Source organism: Heptranchias perlo, chromosome 8 (assembly GCF_035084215.1).
Source record: "Heptranchias perlo isolate sHepPer1 chromosome 8, sHepPer1.hap1, whole genome shotgun sequence".
Taxonomy (NCBI): domain Eukaryota; kingdom Metazoa; phylum Chordata; class Chondrichthyes; order Hexanchiformes; family Hexanchidae; genus Heptranchias; species Heptranchias perlo.
In genome coordinates, this window is record NC_090332.1 from 82539532 (window position 1) to 82561408 (window position 21877).

A 21877-nucleotide genomic window follows, 5' to 3' on the forward strand; every position below is an offset into this window, starting at 1 on the left:
TTTGGGCAATAGTCTAAAATGGACAATATCGATTGATGGAAATGAAAATCAGGAGAGATGTATAATGGGCGGCTGATCTGATATCATCCAGTGTCAAAATGACTCCCTATAGTTCTTACTGGGGAAAAGGAGAGGGAATGATCCAGTATTCCAATGTGTAGTGTAACCAATATCAATGACACTAAATGGTAGCATGTGAAACTTTCTCTCATGATTCCCCATCGCAGCCAAACAATCCAGTGGAGATACTGAGTAAGGACAAAGAACTTTCTGCCTGAAGGGACACAAATATCGGAGGCCAAGACAAGCCTGTGGCTACTTGCAGAGAGGCATTTCCAGACGTCTGGATACAGGTCACCTGCCTGCCCTCTCAGTCAGGGGATAGCACTGATATGGATGGCTATTATTGGAGTTTGGAGAAAAAAAAATCATTGTGAAACACAAACAAATAATCTTATAATCAGTAACGCCTTTCAATATTTAATACATCATCGGGAAACCGTCCCCAAGACAATGCCACAAAGCACAGGGCTTAAGATCCAATTTATCAAAATGTGCTCTGTGGCACTTTTGTGGGGGCAAAATATGTCCCTTTACTGATATATCCTTCTTTCCCGTCTCCTGTGAATCAGTTGCAGGGACCATATAAGGAAGGTAATGCATTCACTTCAGTTTTGACCTTTTTAATTTGTCCCTTCATGAAAACCCTATCTAAACCATGATTAAAATGCTTTCAAAATTGGGCCCTGTACTTTCCACCTCAAAACACTTTTTTTTTTGTACGCTGTAGCATGTTATTCATCTCTGCTGAGTATTTGTTTTAAATGGTGTTTTAAAAAAGTCTTTCTAATTGACTCACACAGCATGCTAACAAAGCTTGATAAACTACAAAAGCATGATAAAGAAGCAGTGTAGATGCTTCACACAGTGGTGTGTGAGGGGCATATAACACCAGCACCTCTGAGGAACTGCAGTCCCTTTTATCATCCACAGTTCCCTCCACCCCTGTACTTAAGTTTATCAGCTATGTCTGACTAGGTCACATGCAGCAGTTAGAAAGGGGCCCAGAGGAGCTGAAGCATCCAAACACAGATAACGTGAGTTCACTCTTAAAAAAGAGGCTAGCACTTTTGTATCAACTTCAGCAGAAAAGGACAATGTACATTCGGTTAATTCAAATAGTTCAATTGCAGAGGATTAGGAGCAAGGTTTTTTTTAACGGCTGGTCAATTAGTATTATTCCATGGTAGCTGCAGTTGTGAATCAGTGACTTCATTTCTTTTAACTCATCTTTTACACTTTATATAACCATACTGTGTAGTAAAAAAAATGGCAAAGTGAGCACTTTTTGTATCAAAGAAGCTGGGGGCGGGGGGAATAAACAACAGCTAAACACTTACTTCCAGCGTGATTGTCGTGCCAAATATCAAACTCGCAGGTCATTTTGACTTCGGGCGATAATATAAAGCGGGCGATGGCAGGTTAGAACCCATTGTACATCTCTCCCGATTTTCATTTCTATTGACGTTCGGCTGTTCCGACATTGTCCATTTTATGCTATCGCCCAAAGCCAAAATTACCCCCACAGTATTTGATGTCAAAGGTATCAATAATCCAAGTTAAGGCAAAAAAAATTATCCTTTCTTTAAAAAGATGGAGTAGATATGATCCTTCTCTCAAATGTGGAACATTAGAGCAAGACTGGCTAGAAGAGATAATGTATGCCCCACACCCGTCATTGAAGGAGGGATAGAGGGGTGGTTCAGGTGGATGTGATAGATCCCATGGCAGTATTCAAAGAAGAGCAGGTAGTTATCCTGGTGTCCTGGCCAACATTCTTCCCTCAACTAACACAACCCAAAACAGATAATTCATCTCATAGCTTGTTTGTGGGATGCTTACTGTGTTTGTGTTAATGCATTTACTTTAAACAGATTAATGCTTCAGTTAGAATAGCAGATAGAAGAATCTGATATAAATGCATTAGGCAACCATATCACATAATGTCATTTCCAGGCTTAAGTTCCAGAAAAGTTCAGGCTACTGAATAAATATTAACATTATCACAAGTTAGCACCACGCAAAGTCAATTGAGTGCCTGCATTTGAATCAGTGACCATCAATTTGACCCAATTACAGAACAAAACATACCTATGAGTGCATTTCACTTTGTCTAAACTGGGTTAGCAGATAGAATGCTACACTGTAGTAGGATTGGGCCAAACCTTGCTGGAGTGGGGCATCTCCCGTCAGTGTGTCCCGTTAGTTAGACTTTTTCTTGCACCCTTCAGCTCAAATATCATTTGCTCTGTAACTTGCTGGAAGTGTGAGCTGATAACAGGGGGCAGCGAGGGCATCTGGGACCTCAGTGAAAGACGGGACCAACAATCTATCTCCTTAAGCGATGAGATTTAAAGATTGAGAAAGAAACGGATGAATGACGGAGAAGGAGGGTGAATTAGAGTCAAATCAGGTACAGAAAGAGAAATAAAGTGAGAGAAAGAAAGATCGGATTAAGAGACAGAGAGAAAAGAGACAGAACGGAAAAGTAAGAAAAAAATTTAAAATGTTTTAAATGTCTAAGAACAATTTACTATGTGCAGGAATGAGACCCAACAGTTTAAATTGTTCCCTTTCTGGGCTGGAGAGATTGATTGGCATTGCATTAACAATTATCATGTCGTTAAAAGGGTACTTACACTGTTAATTATGAGTCCTAACCTTCTGCTGTGAGTTTAATAGGCAATTCATTTGCGCGTTCTTAAAAATAACGTGGAGGCTCAGGGCAAGATGCCATTTGTACGACACAAACAGCGGAGTGGTATAAATCGACCAGCAAGTTCTGGAGATTGGGAACTCACTTAAATATTAATTTTGTGATAATATTTATAAGAGTTAGATTAATCAGTATTAATATGATGAGCTACTTGGCCCTTCATTTGCATAAATTCCACCCTGAATCATCAGCAGATTGGCCTGACTTCAATGCAATGTTTAGAAATCTAGTCAAACCTTTGGGTAGAACGTTAGGCAGAGTCCAATGAGTAAAGAAGAGTTTCCCCCAGATCTAATAATAAAGAAAACAAACATTTTTTATGTCTTTAGCACATGGAAGATTCAATTTTCTCTGATTTTCTAAAATTTGTTCTTGGGATATGGATATCGCTGGTTGCTCTTAAGAAGGTGGTGATGGGCCTTCTTCTTGAACTGCTGCAACACCGAATCCCCCACCATCATCATCCTGGGCTCACCATTTACAAGAAACTCAACTGGACCAGCCACATAAATGCCGTGGCTGCTAGAGCAGATCAAACACTGGGTTTTCTGCGGCGAGTGGCTCACTTCCTGATCCCCTAAAGCCTCTCCACCACCTACAAGGCACAAGTCAGGAGTGTGATGGAATGCAATCCGCTTGACTGAATGGCCTCAAGAAGCCCGACACCATCCAGGACAAAGAAATCCCACTTGATCGGCACCCCATCCCACCAGCTCAAACATCCATTCCTTCCACCACCAGTCTACCATGGCTGAAGTGTGTACTATCTACAGGAAGCACTGCAGGAAGTCACCAAGGCTTCCTTGGCAGTACATCCTGAACCGTGACCATCACCAAATTGAAGGACAAGGACAACAGGTGCATGGGAACACTGTCACCTCCAAGTTCGCCATTCCTTCATTGCCGCTGGGTCAAAATCCTGGAACTGCCTACCTATCAGTACCGTCACCACATGGACATTTTAAAATTCAATTTCGGGATATGGGCTTCGCTGGTAAGGTTAGCATTTATTGCCTATCTCTAGATGCCCATGAAAGGGTGATGGTGGGCCTTCTTCTTGAATCGCAGTAGTCATCCAGTTTCAGGCCTCTTTGAGAAATTGGACTTCAAATGCCCATAACATACATTTTGGGTACTTTCAAAATGAAATCTAATCTGTTATTACTGTATGCCAGCACACAAATCTTTGTAAACTAGTGAACGCTGATGAATCACCTCACAATATACTGCTAGCAAATGAAACAAAAACCATTAGGAATAAAAACAAATTAGGTACAATGTTTAATACCCTTCCTCGCACCCCACACATATTATCACACCAAACCAGAAGGTCTTTGGTTTAACTAACACATGTGCAGTAGAAAATGAATGCTTACCTTTGCCACTGAAATTCCAACCACAGATGGTAGGTAATTATCTAGCAATCAACATCATCAACGTACGTGCCAGCTAAAAAACTCAGAAAAGCTGACAACAGCGTCACAAGAAGCTGATGCTGCCTTAAAACAGTTGATAATTGAACTAAGAACCAACAACTCAAAATGAGGCCTAAATATAGGCCTATGGCCTGGGCTATTAAGCAAGAAAGGAAAGAAAGAATGAAAGAGAAAAAGAAAGAGAGAGTTGAAAGAAAGAGAGAGAGTTGAAAGAGAGAGCAAAGAATGAAATTGCATTTATATAGCTCAGTTCACAACCTCAGGATGTCCCAAAGCTCTTTATAGCCAATGAAGTACTTTTACAATGTAGTCACTGTTGTCATGCAGGGAAATAAGTGAAATAATATTTTATTACACGGTATTCCAGGATGTTCACCAGTGTTTTGGGATCATATTTCGCAATTCGGACCCTTTTTCAGTCTGTGACGTGCAAACGAATGGTATGTTTAGAGTGGAGTGGAACACGAACATCTTTTAACAGAAGTTGGAGCTGCACCCAATATATTCATCACAGGGGAACGGCTGATGCACACAAAAAAGGCACTTTTCGCAGTGGTGGATCCAGGAATTTGAGGAGCGGCACATCAGCATTGAAGATCAAAAGGTTATTCCTGAGGGGGAGGGGAGTGTGCCTACCCACCTGGGAAACTTTGATTTACTTTTGTCATTTTTTAGTGTATTTTCCAGCATTTTGAATGACTGTGTTTCAGCTTTTGAACCTAATAATAATTTATTCTGGAAGGGTTACAAATATTTTAAATATTAAAATAGCGTAATTGTTATAAGTTACAACTGGCGCTTGATTTTTGTGCCAGGGGAAGGTAATACATCGGGGCCTAGATTTGCTGTTGGGCCCCCCAATTTTTTGGTTGGTCTGGGGTGGGTGGGGGGGGTCGTACAATTATGTGGGGATGTGGACAACCATTTCTTTGCCCCCCCCCGCTGCCTAACTCCGTTCCCACGCCCTGGTCTCAGTGTCCTTTAATACACACGGCCATATATATGGGCGGGCATATTGAAACAATAAGTGAAATGCATCCCCTGAACGCTTCCCGCATTCTAAGGTCAGTGGGAGATGACCAGGAAACTTTTTATTCGGCCAGGGCCTATGCGAGAACTTACAGATCATTGCCTTGCATAGGCCATCTTCGAAATGCAGGGTCAGGAGAACATCTACCTGGCAGTTTAAAATCTCGACTCCCAATGAAAGACGGTCAGGTGCTGCTAATATTGATATAACAATGATTTGTCCTACAATAACAGCAGCCCATGATAAGGACACAGGCACTGTAATGCTGGAAATAATAAACCCTCTAAACTTGTAGTACAGAGCTCACATTCAAAAGAAAGGTGAATGTTAATCCCTTTACTTGTCCACAGCCAAGTGCCACGTAGCGTCGTCATGGGAAACCACTTGATCCCCCCGACCTCCACGCACGAGCGCAAATATTCCCAAACTCCATGAGGGCGCGTAAGACAAATTCAGGCCACTCTGTGGTGAATTGAACAAAAAGTGCCTCAGGCTGTAAAGAAAACATAAATTCAATCAGCGAATGTTGGCACACGAGCAGGGCTGGCGAAACACAGATGGCCGGCATGTCACAATTGTGGCACCCGTGTGCAGAGGGATATTTTGGGGATAAAATTCAACTTCGGCGGGGGAGACAAAAACCGGCAGGAGCGAATTGGCCGCCTGTTTTATACCCCGTCCGATTTTCCTTTTCGTTGAAATCAATCGACAGGAAAATCGGGCGCGTGCATAGGTGGGGTGCACAGGCAGGGTGTACAGGCGGGGTGTACAGGCGGGGTGTACAGGTGTGGTGTACAGGCAGGTTGTACAGGTGGGGTGTACAGGCGGAGTGTATGGCAGACTACCGATCTGCTACTGCCCATTTTGCACCCCGCCGAAGTTGAATTTTGCCCCATTTGTTCACCTGTCCATTTGCATTTATTTTCGTTTCTCTTCTCCGCTTTCTTGTTCTTCCCTGAAGGTTGCAACCCACGCTGGAGTATAGATCTCTGGGCAGCAGCTGCCCTCTGATACTTTGCCCAAATGACTGTTCTTCATAGGTGAAATTTAGTACTCCATTTGACAATCAAATCCAAATTCTATTCTTGCTTAACAACCATACGTACTGCCCAGTGGTTGGTCGCTGGACAGTAATCACAAATAGGAACCCTGGCTAAATATTCCCATTATTAACTGAGGGGTACAGAAGCATTTCCTGATGTCCTGGCTGACATCAACTAAGATGTGGAGATGCCGGTGATGGACTGGGGTTGACAAATGTAAAGAATCTTACAACATCAGGTTATAGTCCAACAATTTTATTTGAAAATCACAAGCTTGTGATTTTCAAATAAAATTGTTGGACTATAACCTGGTGTTGTAAGATTCTTTACAGACATCAACTAAGACAGCACAGACAATACATTGAACCTGAGACAGAGCCTACTGGTTTGAATGGCTCAAATACTTACTAACTAGGCCATCATGGGGAAGGGGAAAGTGGGTGGGAGTTTGGTGTGATGTTTATTTTTTGAAAACTGTGTGTACAGTCAAATCTGAAACACTGGAATTGGGTACTTGATGAAATAATTGGTTTAGTGTTTATTCCTAATACTTTCAAGTGTTTTAATGCGCTGATATAATTAGGGTTGTGTTTGCCTTTAAGTCTTGTTGAATATATGTGAACTAGCAATTTTCTTTTCCATTTATACATAATTTTGATTCTAAGGCAAAGACCTGCCATAGCGTTATAGAATAAATCCAGAGAACTAACTAGAAGCAAGTGATACACTGTGAGTGACTGAAAATGTTAATAGAACTGATACTGAGATATTTATTGTAGTGCCTAAAATTTATACTCCTAAACTGTAGCAGATACCAACAGTTATCCGATACTGCCTGAAGAACCTTGGCAAGTTCCAGCTGGACTGAAGTGCCAAGCAGGGAAAAATTGACAACCCTATTGACCCAGTGAATGTGCACCTCCTACTGGATGGTCCATAGATGTTCACAACCTTCTCGACCAGCTAAATGAGAATGGTACAGAGATGAATGTCTTTGAAGGGCTAGAAATACTGAGCCCTGTTGAATTTTTTTTTTGTTATTGAGAAACCAAGTTGAAGGGCCAAGACCCACAGCGCAGGACGCCGCCCAGGTTGAAAAGAATAAAAGGGATGAGGTAACTAAGGAAGTAAAGATTAAGTGGTGTCGGGCTTGGGACCGAAGATTGTTGGAAGAAGAAAAAACTGAGGGAAGTAAGGACTTTCACAAGTGAATAAAAGCTGACACTATTACACATATCATATGTACATTGCATCAGAGATGTACAGAAGATGTAAGAGATTTATGTGACTGGCTTATCTGACTGTTATGCTTGACAAATGCTCACTGACTTCTCCATCACCAGCACAGCTCGTCCTTCTCTAAAATATTGGCGTGTTTTTGCTGAGTGTACCCAGTATAGAATAGATAAAAACAGGTGTCATATGTGAACCATGAAACCAGATGTGAGCAACTTGTTAACTTTTCCACAGTGTGTATGGTAGTTCAGTTATGCTTGGATTATGTCAAGAGCGCAAATACGGTTGGAGAGATACCTGTATCACAGCATCTGATCGATCTGTGCTAACCTAGAGAAAATGTCTCTATGTACATCAAACTGATGCCACCCTGACTTTATACACGAAGCATTAAAGCAATTTTGTGTTAAGTTTCTGTGTGGCAAAACTTTGTTGCTACCAAAACAAAATGGGTAAAGGGAATATTTTCTTAAATTGCATTAGATAGATTGTGAATTGTACCTGCTCTGATTGTCTTTCTAGCATGCGCTTAGCTGCAATATCGTCCTGTGTTTCAAAAACACTGAACATGAAAGTGACCCTGCGAGTAGCCTATTCACCAATAACCAGTCTCTGGCCAATTCTGTCTTCCACAATGAAGGGAGTTGTGTTGATTAAAGCACTTGCAAATACCCGCGTGCTCCTTTGTAACCCAAATCCTGATGGATACTGGAGCTAAAGTTGAGGTTTTAGAAAATGAGAGGTGCTTAATGATGATCCCCCTTCCTCAACAACTCACCCTTGCTCCACCTGTCTCTCCACCCACCACCCTATTTGCAAGCTCCCTTTCACCTCTAAGGCCATGAATGTGTTGTCACCTCCCAGCTCCATACAAATCTCACATGAAACTCTCTGTTCGAATCCTTCGAGTCTGGCTTCTGCCCTTCTCACAGACATAGTCCATGTCATGAATGACATCCTCTCTGATTGTAACAGTGGTGCATTTTCCTTCCACCACCTTTCTGTGATCATTAGATATGGTTGCCTGTCCCATCTTCCTTCAACACCTCTCCTGTGGTACCCAGGGACAAGGGACTACCCTCGCATGAATCAATTCCTACCTATCTGAATGCAACAAGTGCATCTCCAAGAATGGCTTTTCTTCTCTACCCCACATATCTGGGGTCCCCCAAAAATCTATCCTCAACCCCCCCCCCCTCTTCCGTATCTATATGCTGCCCCTCGGTGACATCATCCACAGGACTAGGGGTCAGCAGTCACATATACACTGATGATACCCAGCTCCACCTATTTACCAGTTCTTTTGATCCCTCGATTGCCTTTGTGCTGTCAGACTGCTTGTCTGGTATCAGGTTCTGAAGAAGCCACAACTTTCTCCATCTCACTATTGGGAAACATCAAAACCGTCAGCTTCGATCCCCAACAAAATCTGCACTCCCTTGCTCTACTGATTCCACCTCCCTCCTCAACCAGTCTCTCCTGTTTGACACTGAACTGAGCATTTTCAAATCCATCACCAAGACTACTTATCTCTGCAATATTGTCCGTCTCTGCCCCTACATTAGCTCCGCTGCTGCTGAAACACTAATATATGCCTTTGTCAAACTTGACTACTCTCACGCTTTCCTTGCTGGCCTCCCACCTTAAACCCTACATAAACTCCAATTTGTCCAATGCTCTGTTACACGTATCCTGTACCATTCTAGGAACATAGGAACAGGAGTGGGCCATTCATCCCCTTGGGCCCGCTTCGCTATTCAATTAGATCATGGCTGATCTGTGCCTCAACTCCATTTATCCGTCTCAGCTCCATATCCCTTGATATCCATACCGAACAAAAATCTATCGATCTCAGACTTGAAAGCTCCACTTGTGCTTGAAAGCTACTAAATCTCATGCATCTATCAGCACAATTCTCGATGACCTTCCCGTCCCCCAATGCAGTAAATTCAAATTCTTTATCCTCATTTACAAATCCTTCCATGGCCTTGCCCCACCCTATGTCTGCAATCTCCTCCAGTCCTATATCCCTCCCGAATGGCTCTTTTTTTCCTACACCCCCTGCCTTCAACCAATCATTGGTGGTGGAGCTTGCAGTCATGTCAGTCCTATGCTTTGGAATTCCCTCCCTTAACCTCTCTGCCTTTAAAAATATCAGCCACTCCTCCTAACTTCTCCCTTCCTGAACTGGCATCTGTTTTCCTTATGCTTATTTGTGAAGTGCCTTGGTACATTTCTGGGTTAAAAGCACTATGTAAGTTGTTGTTGATGATGATGATGATTAGATGCAATACAATCAACCTCAATGTTTCTGGGTTAGTCAACGTAAAACTGGCCAAAGTTGCCATCACTGATTGCTATCCAGCAGCCCCTGCTGGCAGTGCAACTGTGTGGAGGTGAGAACAGGGTCATGCTCGCTTACAATGTCTTCTGCAGTCAAATAGCCTGCTGATTCTCACTGCCAAGGCTCAAATATGAATAATAGTCATTTGGAAGAGGCACTGGGGGTCCCTTAGTGCTGGTGGAACCAGATTTCAGCAAGAAACTGTACCCCTAGGCTGTACAGAGCAAGTTAATCTTAGCCAGAACAACAGCAGAGATTTTGCTGGAGCACTCCTGGGCTAGAGAGAGCTGAAGATCAGTGATGATTCCCACTAGCGATGCCCTTACATGGCCTAATTGCTTGTCAACACTCACTGTTTGGCAACTTAATCCAGATGCAGTGGGCTGCTAGCACTGATGAAACCGCACCCCAGCATGAGTCAGTGCTTTCAGAAGAAGCCAAAAACGAGAGGGAATATATTTTTTAAATAAAACAAAGCTCTTCAATATTTAAAACGAGTCTCTCCTCCCAGGGAACACATGGAGTGGCTTGCCGATGATTCTTTCCATTCATGTATAAAAAATTCGTAAATCCCAAGCCTCATGAAAGAACAGATGGCCTTGATGCATTGGCTTATTTTTGCACCAACACACCTTTTCATTTTGTGGTTGCCCTGTTTTCTGAGCCAGGGTGAACTCTAATTAACAGCACCGAACTCAAAAGTCAAAATGTTTAAATAACGAACTATAACTAATAATGAGTGAAGGTGGCGTTGGTGCCCAAAGGGTTAAATTTGATTAACTGAAACTTTTATCTAATGGCACACACTAGCCATCAGGCCAATAACCTTGCTCTCACACCCACTCTGTTTACACAGCTTCCAACAGTTCAAAAAGCCAAAGGCGGATCACAAGCGCATCACCGAGCCAAAGAAATCTTTGACACAAGGTTATAATCAGCAACGTCTGAAGAGAAACCTTCCCGTCTGGTTTGAAACATGTTCAAACAAGATCTTTCACTTCTCAGAACGGCAGCAGAGCAGGCTTTCTTTCGAAGGTGGGTAGATGCCATTCTTGTGGGGTAATTAGGATCTAAGCAAGGATCTAACGAGCATGAAGCAGGTTGTGTGCCCAGTGGGCTTAAGCTGGGAGGGCGTGAGATCGAGAGGGACAGTGTGAGGCAGCTGTTCGCCGTCCTCTAGCTCATGGCTATGAGTTACAACCCTGCTGGAAAATTACCACCAAATAACAGATCACACAGTGTACCTCAGCCTGGCTCTGTAATTTAGTCCCCGAGAGGAAATTCTGTATTGATCAAATGTAGAAATTTAAAACAATTTACATCCAAATGTGAAGTTTGATCTGAAGGTTAAAAATCAATTGCTTCAGTCGGTATGTATTTTCGGGCCAAGATATTTAAAAGCAGTGGAATGTTGATGAACCTTTGTAAACCCTCAATTTCTCACCATTTGTTACATCATACTTCTGCTGCATCGCAACTTCAAAGGGTGAATTTGGTCCTTGCCTTCTACTTTGAGGTGTTTAAAATCCACTTAGTTAAAGAATACAGTGTTATTACTGCACACAGCCAACTCTGTGAGGTCAACATTCCACTGGTTGGAAAAGAAACAGGAGAAAAGCATCTTTTACAATCAGTTTTAGCAAATGCTGACAAAATGGCAAGAATGCATGGCATTCCGACATGCCCACTGTCAAAAGCATGTTATTCGTGGCAAGAAAAAAAGTAGAAACCAATCGTGATGAACCTGCAACGATGATCTTTTTACATTTCTGAACCAGCGAATGGAGCCACTTTAATTCCGAAAAAAATGTTGAAAAGTCCAGTAGACAATTGCAGCTAACACTTCAATGAATGGCAGCAATCTAAGGCCAGTTTCACGGAGCAGGAAGTGCTGGTGACTTCCGTTATGGTAAAGCCTGGGCGCGTGTTTGACGGGAACACTAGTCTCCAATCTTGCAATGGAAGTATCTACTGCAGCAAAAGTGAAGCCTGTCCCACCAACTTAAAACATCTGGGAAGAGGAGTGAAGTACATAGGAAAACATAACCATTACTGTAGAGAGTGAATATATTGCAGGAAGGTATTTCCAAGGCCCCAATCACCATGTATCAATCCCCATTGCTTTTATATTTAAAGGGAATAGTTGAGCAGTGTGCAACTGGTGGTAGTCCACCAGAACTGAAGGTACATTTTATTATTTGCCTTTGGCACATGGGCAACACTGGCCACATTCATTGCCCATCACCATTGTTTTACAACTGGGTGGCTTGCCAGACCACTTTGAAGGGCATTAAGAGTCAAGCACAGATTGTGTGACTGGAATCACAGATAAACCAGACCAGGTGGGGGTATCAGACTCCCTTCCATGGACGAACCAATTGGGGTTATACCTAGTTTTTTTAGACTATTCATTATTCTGGTGCTAGCTGCAAATGACCAGATTTACTAAATTGGCCAATCTGGATCCGATCCATCTCTCTCTTGAAGGTACACAGTGAATCAGCACTCACTACGTCAGCTATTCACTGGATAAATTTGCTGAGGCGTTGGGGGAAACCTGGTCAATACTTTAATTTTTTAATAAAAGGCTTTTTGTGCTCATCAAGAAGAGGCATATTTGAAATGGAAAATTAAACACTGTTCCATTTTAAACACCTAAATCAGCATTAGTGACTCCCAGGTCAGGTACAACATGGACTGGAGTCAAAGTAAAACTTTAATATGTGCCTTAACTCTGACCTTCGAAAAGCACTCCCGACTGCATTTTCATTTCCCACAACAGCCATCGATGTGATCTCTCTCAATGATATTGCCAAGTAGAGCTAAGTTTTGGGATTCCTCACCTGAGCTCCTCCACCTCCCTTTCGTCCTTTAAAAACCTCCTTAAAGCCCGTTATCTGCATCTCTCTTAATCTCTCTTTTCCTGGCTTGGCATCCATTATCCAGTCACTCATTCTGTGAAGTGCCTTGGGGTAGGCTTTTACATTAAAGGTAGTGTATGACAGGAAGTGTTGCTGTAAGTTAGGGATCATTTAATACTGTGGGGTATGCTCAATAGGAACAGGGATGGGAGAGCCCCAAATTTTTTTCCTATAGGATGGAAATTTTTATCTCATCAATCTAGGTTGGATTTTAATCTGATCCTAAATAGCTGTACCATCATGTCTACGTTAATATTTATGTTTATATTTGTGTATCAAAGATTGGAAACGGCATCAGACCCAAGCAAGATCACTCTCATCCATTGGCTGATTTCGGCCCCAAGCATCAGCCACTCCACCTCACCCCCCACCTCCATCTTCTGGGAAAGGCGAAAGTCTGGACACCTGTAATCAATTCGGAAGTCTCTACAAAAATTCCTGTCCAACCCCTCAGAGGCAATTAGGCAAGTCCCAGGAGCCCCCAGACCCATTCGTTATTAACCAGGAATGATATACATACCATTGCTTTATGAAGTTGTGTTGGGTATCCCTATAACCCCTCGATGTTCTAAATGCTCATTTGTAGCATCTCTTGTGATTAACGCATTTCATTAACATTCGTATTGCAGAAGTTAGACTCACTGGACTACAGTTCTCGGGATTCCACCCATTTCACGCACCCCCCGTCCGAGTTTCTTCTCTTTGTGCTTATCCTCACATGTATTTATTTGTTCTCAGGTTGTGAATGATGCTGATAAGGCATTTATTGCCCAGCCCTAGTTGCCCTGAGGAGGTGGTGGTGGCCGTTTTCCTTGAACCACTGCAGTCCGTGTGGTGATGTGTTCCCTCTACGAGATTAGGTAGGGAATTCCAGGATATTGACCCTGCGATGAGGAACTTATTGAGCTTGTTTTAGTCTTCATTAAAACCCAAGATTAAATGGCAAAGCAATATATTTATTAATGTATGAACATCTTTACATAGATCTACACTTAGCAGTTCCTGCTAGCTTACAAACTCCATCTTGCACGTTGCTTGACTTAGCAGAGTTGATTTCCCTGACCTTTGCCCCCAGGAAACGTTCAGTTGCTCAGGCACAAAGGTCAGGAAAAAGGGTCGGAGACTCGTTGTGCCAGGTTTCTCTGTCCCTTTGATCCAGAATTTCCTGGGCTCTCCCGGGGATGGGGAGCTTCGATTGGCCTGTACCTGTAGAAGTCGCAAGCCCATCAGAGGCATTCAAACGAGGCAGGAGGAGCACCCAGAAAACACGGCGCGGTGGCCTCCCTCTGACCCCCGCAGACTGGAAAATCCAAGTGTGTCCTGGAGGAGGCAGGCTGAAGGCTTTCACCTAGGCCTTCTTTTTGATTTTGAACTCCTGCTCCTCCAGCTGTCGGGATCTAATTGGGACCTTCTGGCCATCGATCTCCATCAGCAGCCAGAAGGTCCTGATCTCTGAGGCCCGACAGACACTTGCAGGTCTGAAAAGTGCCACACTGCACAGTGCATTTGCCTATTCAGCCATCGAGGCAGAGTTCTGCAGATGTTGGTCAGGAGGCCCACGTAATACACAACTGCTGTAAAGTACTGTTTTTACTGAACAAATTAAAGGCTTGGTGTTGCTATGGTGAAGTATTTGGAAGACATATGCCCATGTACATAAACAGAGACACCTGCAATGATGTGATCAGCATTGCTATGGTACCACTTCACTGGGAACAGCATATTGCATTACAAATTTTTTGTAATGAAAATACAAAAATGACATTTCAAAGATTTAGGTTATAGCAGCTAAAACACCTGCTGTGCTGTACATTGCCATTCACCCCGACAGACACTCTGCATTTGAGTTTTTACAGCAAGCTGTTCCTGGGTTGGACTTGTACTAAAAGCCCGCTACCCCTTTGAAATACTTAGTTAGCACCTCAATTAACTTTAATTTGGTCCCTTTTCCCAATTCCGCGGTACAGCCCATACCGCTTATGGCGGGTGTGTTGGTGCCAACGTGATTTGCCCGCGATAAATTTAATGAAGAGCTCTTTACAGAGGTGAGGCTTGACAAGCCAGCGAGAAGAGCTCGCAGGAGTTCTAGAGGCCAGGGTGGCGCGGGGAATGACTCAAGGCGGCAGGGCTGCACCTTCCGACTGCCTCCCATAGTTGTTAACAGTGCCAACAGCTGACTGAAGCTGCCTGAAGTCTCTATCAACTGCTTGCACTGGTAAATGTTAAGAACCACGGTGTTGGGGGCAGGGGAGACTTCAGACAGCTTCAATCAGCTGATACTTTTAACGTAAGATCAGGTCAACCTCCGCTACAGTGTCTTCTATTTATGTCTCTGTGGTTTTTGTTTATCATAATATCATAATAGGAACAGCACAGGAGGAGGCCATTCAGCCCATCGTGCCTGTGCCGCCTCTTTGAAAGAGCTGTCCAATCAGTCCCATTCATGGCTCGGTTTGTGTTGCAAAGTGAGATAGGAACAGGAGTAGGCCATTCAGCCCCTCGAGTCTGTTCTGCCATTCAATTAGATCACGGCTGATCTGAGATGTTGATTGGCTGCAGCCATAAAATAAGAAATCGGCTTTTAAAAAGTCGGTAAGCGCTGAACTGAACGAAACAGCCGGTGCACTTAATACGGTTTAAGGGGCACCTTTTGTAATAGACGCCTGTGGTGATGGCAAATGCTTAGTGCCATTTGCCCGATATAGGCGGCTGTCCAGGATAAGCAAGGACGGTGTAAGTGGTGGGACTGCATAGGCTTTGCCTTCGTGTACTACAACCACAGCACCAGTTCCAAGCATTGCCTCTGTGCTGCAATTGTCACGTATCAATCAGTATTTTTCACCGTTCAGTTCATTTGAAGAGAGAGCATTTGGATCGGAAATGTTTTTCAGATCACACTAGTTGCTTTTTTTTGTGTTTATAATTTTAGTCCAAGCTTACAATTTAATCATATATTGCACTACACATCCCTACAGCTCTCGGCCATTCAGCAGGTTTACATATGCTGTACATATTCTTTTTATATGTATGCACTGTCTGCACATCAAAGCATACTGTCATTACCCTGTCAAATTAGCCAGATGTTATTGTCCCAATATCCACTCTGTTATTAAATTGACCTGAAATTGACAAGAAGATCATTGGTAATGAGTTTGTACAACTTTAATGTCAAGATCTCAGGTTTGGTTTCTGGGATCACATTCCCCTTATATGCCACTGACCTCACTCAGGCAGTTGCTCACTGACTCACTGCCTGAGAGGAATTAAAACTATGTGTGCAAAGAGGCTTTCAATAGCTGTTGCTTGCACATGTGATCACAAAGCATAACTGTCCCATTCACCCATCAGCCCTGTGCTCGCTGACCTACATTGGCTCCCAGTCCACCAATATCTCCGATTTTAAAATTCACATCCTCGTGTTCAAATCCCTCCATGGCCTCACCCCTTCCCTATCTCTGTAACCTCCTCCAGCCCGACAACCCTCCGAGAACTCCGCATTCCTCCAACTCTGGCCTCTTGCACATCCCACAATCCCTTCGCCCCGCCATTGGCGGCCATGTCTTCATCCGCCTAGGCCCTAAGCTCTAGAATTCCCTCTGTAAACCTCCCCACCTCTCTCTCTTCCCCTTTTAAGAAGCTCCTTCAAACCTACCTCTTTGACTAAGCTTTTGGTCGCCTGTCCTAAGGGGCCAGAATTCCCACAGAGTGGTGAGGCAGCGCTCACCGCAACTCCTGCGAATTAAATCAACCAAAATACTTACTGCAGGCTCTGTGGCGTCGAATTACTTGATTTTGAACTTTTAAAAAAATTGTGCGCTATCAACCCAGCCTCTGAGCAGCGTGAGTTGATGCAAGAATAGAAGACACACCCACAAAATCTGTCAGGAAGAGAAGTCACGCCCACAGGTTCAAGCTGCATTGCTCAAGAGGCGAGCAGACTTCATTCATTTAAAGCTAGTATTCTGGATGTCATTGTAAATAAAAATTTAAATTTTTTTTATAGAGAGCCAAAGAAATAATTGAATTAAATTAAAGGGGCAGAAGGGAAATTTTTTTTAAAATTAATTAATTAAAAATTAATTTTTAATTTTTTTTAATGACCAAAAACTATTGAAATAAGGAGTAATATGAGACTCTGCATTTTTAAAAGTTAATTTTTAGTTGTTTGGCAGTCATTAAGACTAACCGCGCTGTTAAAACTCAGTTTAGACCTGGTATTTTTAAGCGTGCCTGTTTGGTGGCGTAATTAGTTATTTTCCAGCTGGGCAGATAAGCAAGTTGGCGCTTTTTCAGTGATTTTTCTGATTGCAGTGTGCGATGGCCCTTTAATTCGAAGCTGTCATATCACCGGCGAACCACTGGGAGCAAGTTCCAGATTTCTGCGTTTCGCTGCGCATGTGCAAACGTGGGAACTTGCTTCTTCAATTCGCCACTAAAAACAGAGAACATTGAATACAGGAGTTGGGATGTCTTGTTGAAGTTGTACAAGACATTAGTAAGGCCACACTTGGAATATTGTGTACAGTTCTGGTCACCCTATTATAGAAAGGATATTATTAAACTAGAAAGAGTGCAGAAAAGATTTACTAGGATGCTACCGGGACTTGATGGTTTGACTTTTTCGGGAGAGGTTGGATAGACTGAGACTTTTTTCCCTGGAGAGTAGGAGGTTTAGGGGTGATCTTATAGAAGTCTATAAAATAATGAGGGGCATAGATAAGGTAGATAGTCAAAATCTTTTCCCAAAGGTAGGGGAGTGTATAACGAGGGGGCATAGATTTAAGGTGAGAGGGGAGAGATACAAAAGGGTCCAGAGGGGCAATTTTTTCACTCAATGGGTGGTGAGTGTCTGGAACGAGCTGCCAGAGGCAGTAGTAGAGGCGGGCACAATTTTGTCTTTTAAAAAGCATTTGGACAGTTACATGGGTAAGATGGGTATAGAGGGATATGGGCCAAGTGCAGGCAATTGGGACTAGCTTAGTGGTATAAACTGGGCGACATGGACATGTTGGGCCGAAGGGCCTGTTTCCATGTTGTAACTTCTATGATTCTATGATTCTATGATTCTATTGAGCTCCTCCGTTATTTCGGGAGTGATTTCTGGTCCAATGTGTCCTTCTTTAACTCGGTGTCAATTTATGTTTGATAACGTTCCTGTGAAGCATCGTGGGACATTTTACTACGTTAAGGGCGTTATATAACTGCAAGTTGTGGTTGTTTTCCCCTATCCAGCTAAGACCGTGCAATACATACAGACGATCAGTAACAGCAAAGAACTCCTCATTGTGATAGGGTAGAAATTCCACTGTGCACTATTTTTAATAAAATTGCTTAAAGCATTTGCTTTTTCTGTGACTCTTGTTAACTAATTTCTCTTATTTGTTTACTTTGAACAAGGTCAGCAGTTGTGTTCAAATAGCGACCAGTGGAATTCATCGAAATGTTTCATCCAATTTTTTTTAAAAGAAGAGAGCACAAAGGAATTTTTACCTTATGGTGATGAATAGTTAAATGCTGTTACTGAATGTTTCTACACACTGTGTAGGCAGAGCCAGACAGTGTAAAGTATGTTCTGTGATAACCTGAGGAATGTCTAACTCTGTGAGTCACCACAACATCCAAAACGTGCACGGTTTATTATGTATAGGCATTAAATCCAAATACAATACCCTAAATAACCCTTTAAATTGGGTATGTGCACTTTTTCCACAAGTATATAAATTTAGGCCAATTTGGATCACTTCCACTTGACGTGTGCCTGCCCTTTAAAAACATTAGTAAGACTCGTGTCCCTCTGTTCTAGGAGGATAGTATATAAAAACAGGGAGGTATTGCTGCAGTTATATAAGGTATTGGTGAGACCGCACCTGGAATACTGCATACAGTTTTGGTCTCCATACTTAAGAAAAGACATACTTGCTCTCGAGGCAGTACAGAGAAGGTTCACTCGGTTAATCCCAGGGATGAGGGGGCGGACATATGAGGAGAGGTTGAGTAGATTGGGACTCTACTCATTGGAGTTCAGAAGAATGAGAGGCGATCTTATTGAAACATATAAGATTGTGAAGGGGCTTGATCGGGTGGATGCGGTAAGGATGTTCCCAAGGATGGGTGAAACTAGAACTAAACTAGGCATAATCTTAGAATAAGGGGCTGCTCTTTCAAAACTGAGATGAGGAGAAACTTCTTCACTCAGAGGGTAGTAGGTCTGTGGAATTTGCTGCCCCAGGAAGCTGTGGAAGCTACATCATTGAATAAATTTAAAACAGAAATCAACAGTTTCCTAGAAGTAAAGGGAATTAGGGGTTACGGGGAGCGGGCAGGAAATTGGACATGAATTTAGATTTGAGGTTAGGATCAGATCAGCCATGATCTTATTGAATGGCGGAGCAGGCTCGAGGGGCCAATTGGCCTACTCCTGCTCCTATTTCTTATGTTCTTATGTTCTGATATATTGACTGGCCTGCCATGACGGTGGGCAGCCTATGCCATCTGTGATTGTAACCATGGCACTAGATGTCAGTGTGTTGACTATACATCACTAGCATGTAGAAACTCCTTTGTGCTCCCGTCTTTTAAAGAATCGGATGAAACATTTGGAAGAATTCCTCTGGTCGCTATTTGAAGGTAATTGTTGACCTTGTTTAAAGTAAATAAATAAGACTGGTTAAGAAGATTCACGGAAAAAGCTAATGCTTTAACCGGTCTTATTAAAAATAGGGTGCAGAGGAATTTCTTCCCTATAACAATGAGGAGTTCTCTGATATCACTGAATGTCAGTGTGCTTTAAACAGAAATGTGTGAATATAACATTTGGTGGTCCAGCAGCGTACTTGTGACTCCTGGTCATCTCGAGACGAATGTGCAGTCTGTTCTTTGTGGTTTGTTGGAGGTTGAACATGTCCTGATTCTCTGGAAGTCTTGCAGTGAGCATATTAAATTTCTACTGATCAATGCAGGAGTAGCCACCTCGTCCTTCATTGTCCCGTTCACCCATCACCCTTGTGCTCGCTGACCTACATTGGCAACCTGCCCAGCAACCCCTCGATTTTTAAAAAATTCTCATCCTTTGTTTGCAAATCTCTCCATGGCCTCGCCCCCTCCCTGTCTCTGTAACCTCTGCCAGCCTTACAACCCTCCGAGAACTCTGCGATCCTCCAATCCTGGCCTCTTTCGCATCCCTGACTTTCATCACTCCACTTTTGGCAGCTGTGCCTTCAGCTGCCTAGGCTCTAAGCTCTGAAATTTTCTCCCCTAAACCTCTCCGCCTCTCTACCTCTCTTTCCACCTTTAAGACACTCCTTAAAACCTACCTCTTTACCTGTCCTACTATGTAGCTCAGTGACAAATAGTTGTTTGGTAACTCTCCTGTGAAGTGCCTTGGGACATTTTACGACGTTAAAGGCGCTATATAAATGCAAGTTGTTGTTGAGCACAGAGCTTTGTGGACAATATGGATCTGATCACTGATGTAAACCTGTGTGATTTAGTAAGGATTCCTAAATAAGCAGTTAGAAAAGTGACTTTTAGTTAATTTCTTTAAATGATATACATATTAGATATAAGGATAGATCTATGTGTGTCGATGTTCCCAAGGGCTGTGATGATGATTTAGCAGCAGAGTATGTTTTTTGCGTTTACATAGCACTCTATTGAAAAATGAAGGCATTCCAATTCCTTGCTGCTTAGTGATCAATATCAACCCAGAGTTGGAGGGAAATCTGATCTTATTCCCTGTGTATTGAATCTCCTGCAGTAGTGTCTAGTCTTGTTCTTCAGTAAATGTCCTATCTGTGGTGATCTTATAGTGAACTGACTTTCATTTCTGTTTTGAACTTCATGAAGTCTGAAGCCAAGTAAACCTGAGCAATGATCTCCAATTTTTAAATTATTTGCACTGAAATCAACTTTCTTTTACTTCACAGTTAGAATAGGGATCTTACCAAATGATGTATATTATTTAAAGAAATGACTTAAAAGTCCCTCTTCTCTCTGCTTTTTCTTTTGGGCAACCTCATTAAATCGCATAGGTTTATGTCAGTGGGCAGATCAGTTTTGTCCACGAGGCTCTGTGGTTACAGGAACATAGGAATTGCTCAACAAAAAGGACCAAGGTACATCTAGTTCGCCTTCTGCCATCCTGGTAGTCGAATGACACAATGATAATGGAGTTGTTGACCAATCTTAACAATCAATCTCTCAACTAGTCTACAACAGACCCAGACATGACACAAGGAAAATCCCAGTGGTGGAGAGCTTTGGGTATCAAAGGTACCTGTTCCTCCAAGCCTGAATCATTTACCACATGGCGTGCCTCAAATTACTCCTATGCTGTATCCCAAAATGTTATTCCTATGCTGTATCCCAAAATGTTATTTTCTGAAAGAAATCTATCTAATCTATCAACTGATTGGATTTGCCAGTCCAATGTATACAGGTACAAATGTACATATGATCTATGCGGCGTCTGTGCTGCTTACATGTGCTAGAGTTGTTGCTGTACGTTCTGTATTCTGTGTCAGCGCAGGGCATTAAAATCAGAACAGAGAGATGGAATCTTCAGTATTTTTCCATGCAGCAGAAGATAAACTGATGTGAGGAACGCATTCATTTATTTTGGTGAGGTATTCTTGTCAAAAAATGATGATTCTTGCCAATTCGACTGGAAAGTATCCCTGAGCTTCTCCATTGAAGGAATTCTTAGAAGATAGCTGCATTTATCTTCTTCAAGCAAGTCACAGCAAGTCAATTGACGTGGAAGCAAGTTGATCATGATCAGGAGAACTTTAATTACATGACAAGGCAATGCAGAGCAAGAAAGGGTCGTTCAGTCCATCAAAGATTGTTCCGTCTACAGACAAGCCCATCCCACACAATCCCCTAAAGGAGATCACCAACCATAAGTAGAGCTCCACATAGATAAAGCTGGGAAACTTCTCCCTGAACCCCGAAAGTTACTCAAGCAAAACTTTAGAATATTTACCTAGGTTTACAATCCACGTTTAGAATCCTGACCAATTGCATTCCACAGGAGATCACCCAGGCTCCTTGGAGCACAGCTGCCATCTTGTTCCATAGAATAAGTAGCTGT

At 42.7% G+C, this 21877-nt stretch overlaps 1 long non-coding RNA gene across 1 annotated transcript in view; it reads left to right on the forward strand.

Moving 5' to 3' along the window:
* The first annotated feature begins 10803 nt into the window (after nt 1-10803).
* The window catches only part of LOC137324259 (uncharacterized), a 35102-nt gene continuing 24028 nt past the window's right edge, over nt 10804-21877 (forward strand). Inside the window, exons 1-2 of the long non-coding RNA XR_010963575.1 lie at nt 10804-10900; nt 13525-13646. This is a non-coding gene — a long non-coding RNA (uncharacterized lncRNA). The remainder of the gene's footprint in view (nt 10901-13524; nt 13647-21877) is intronic.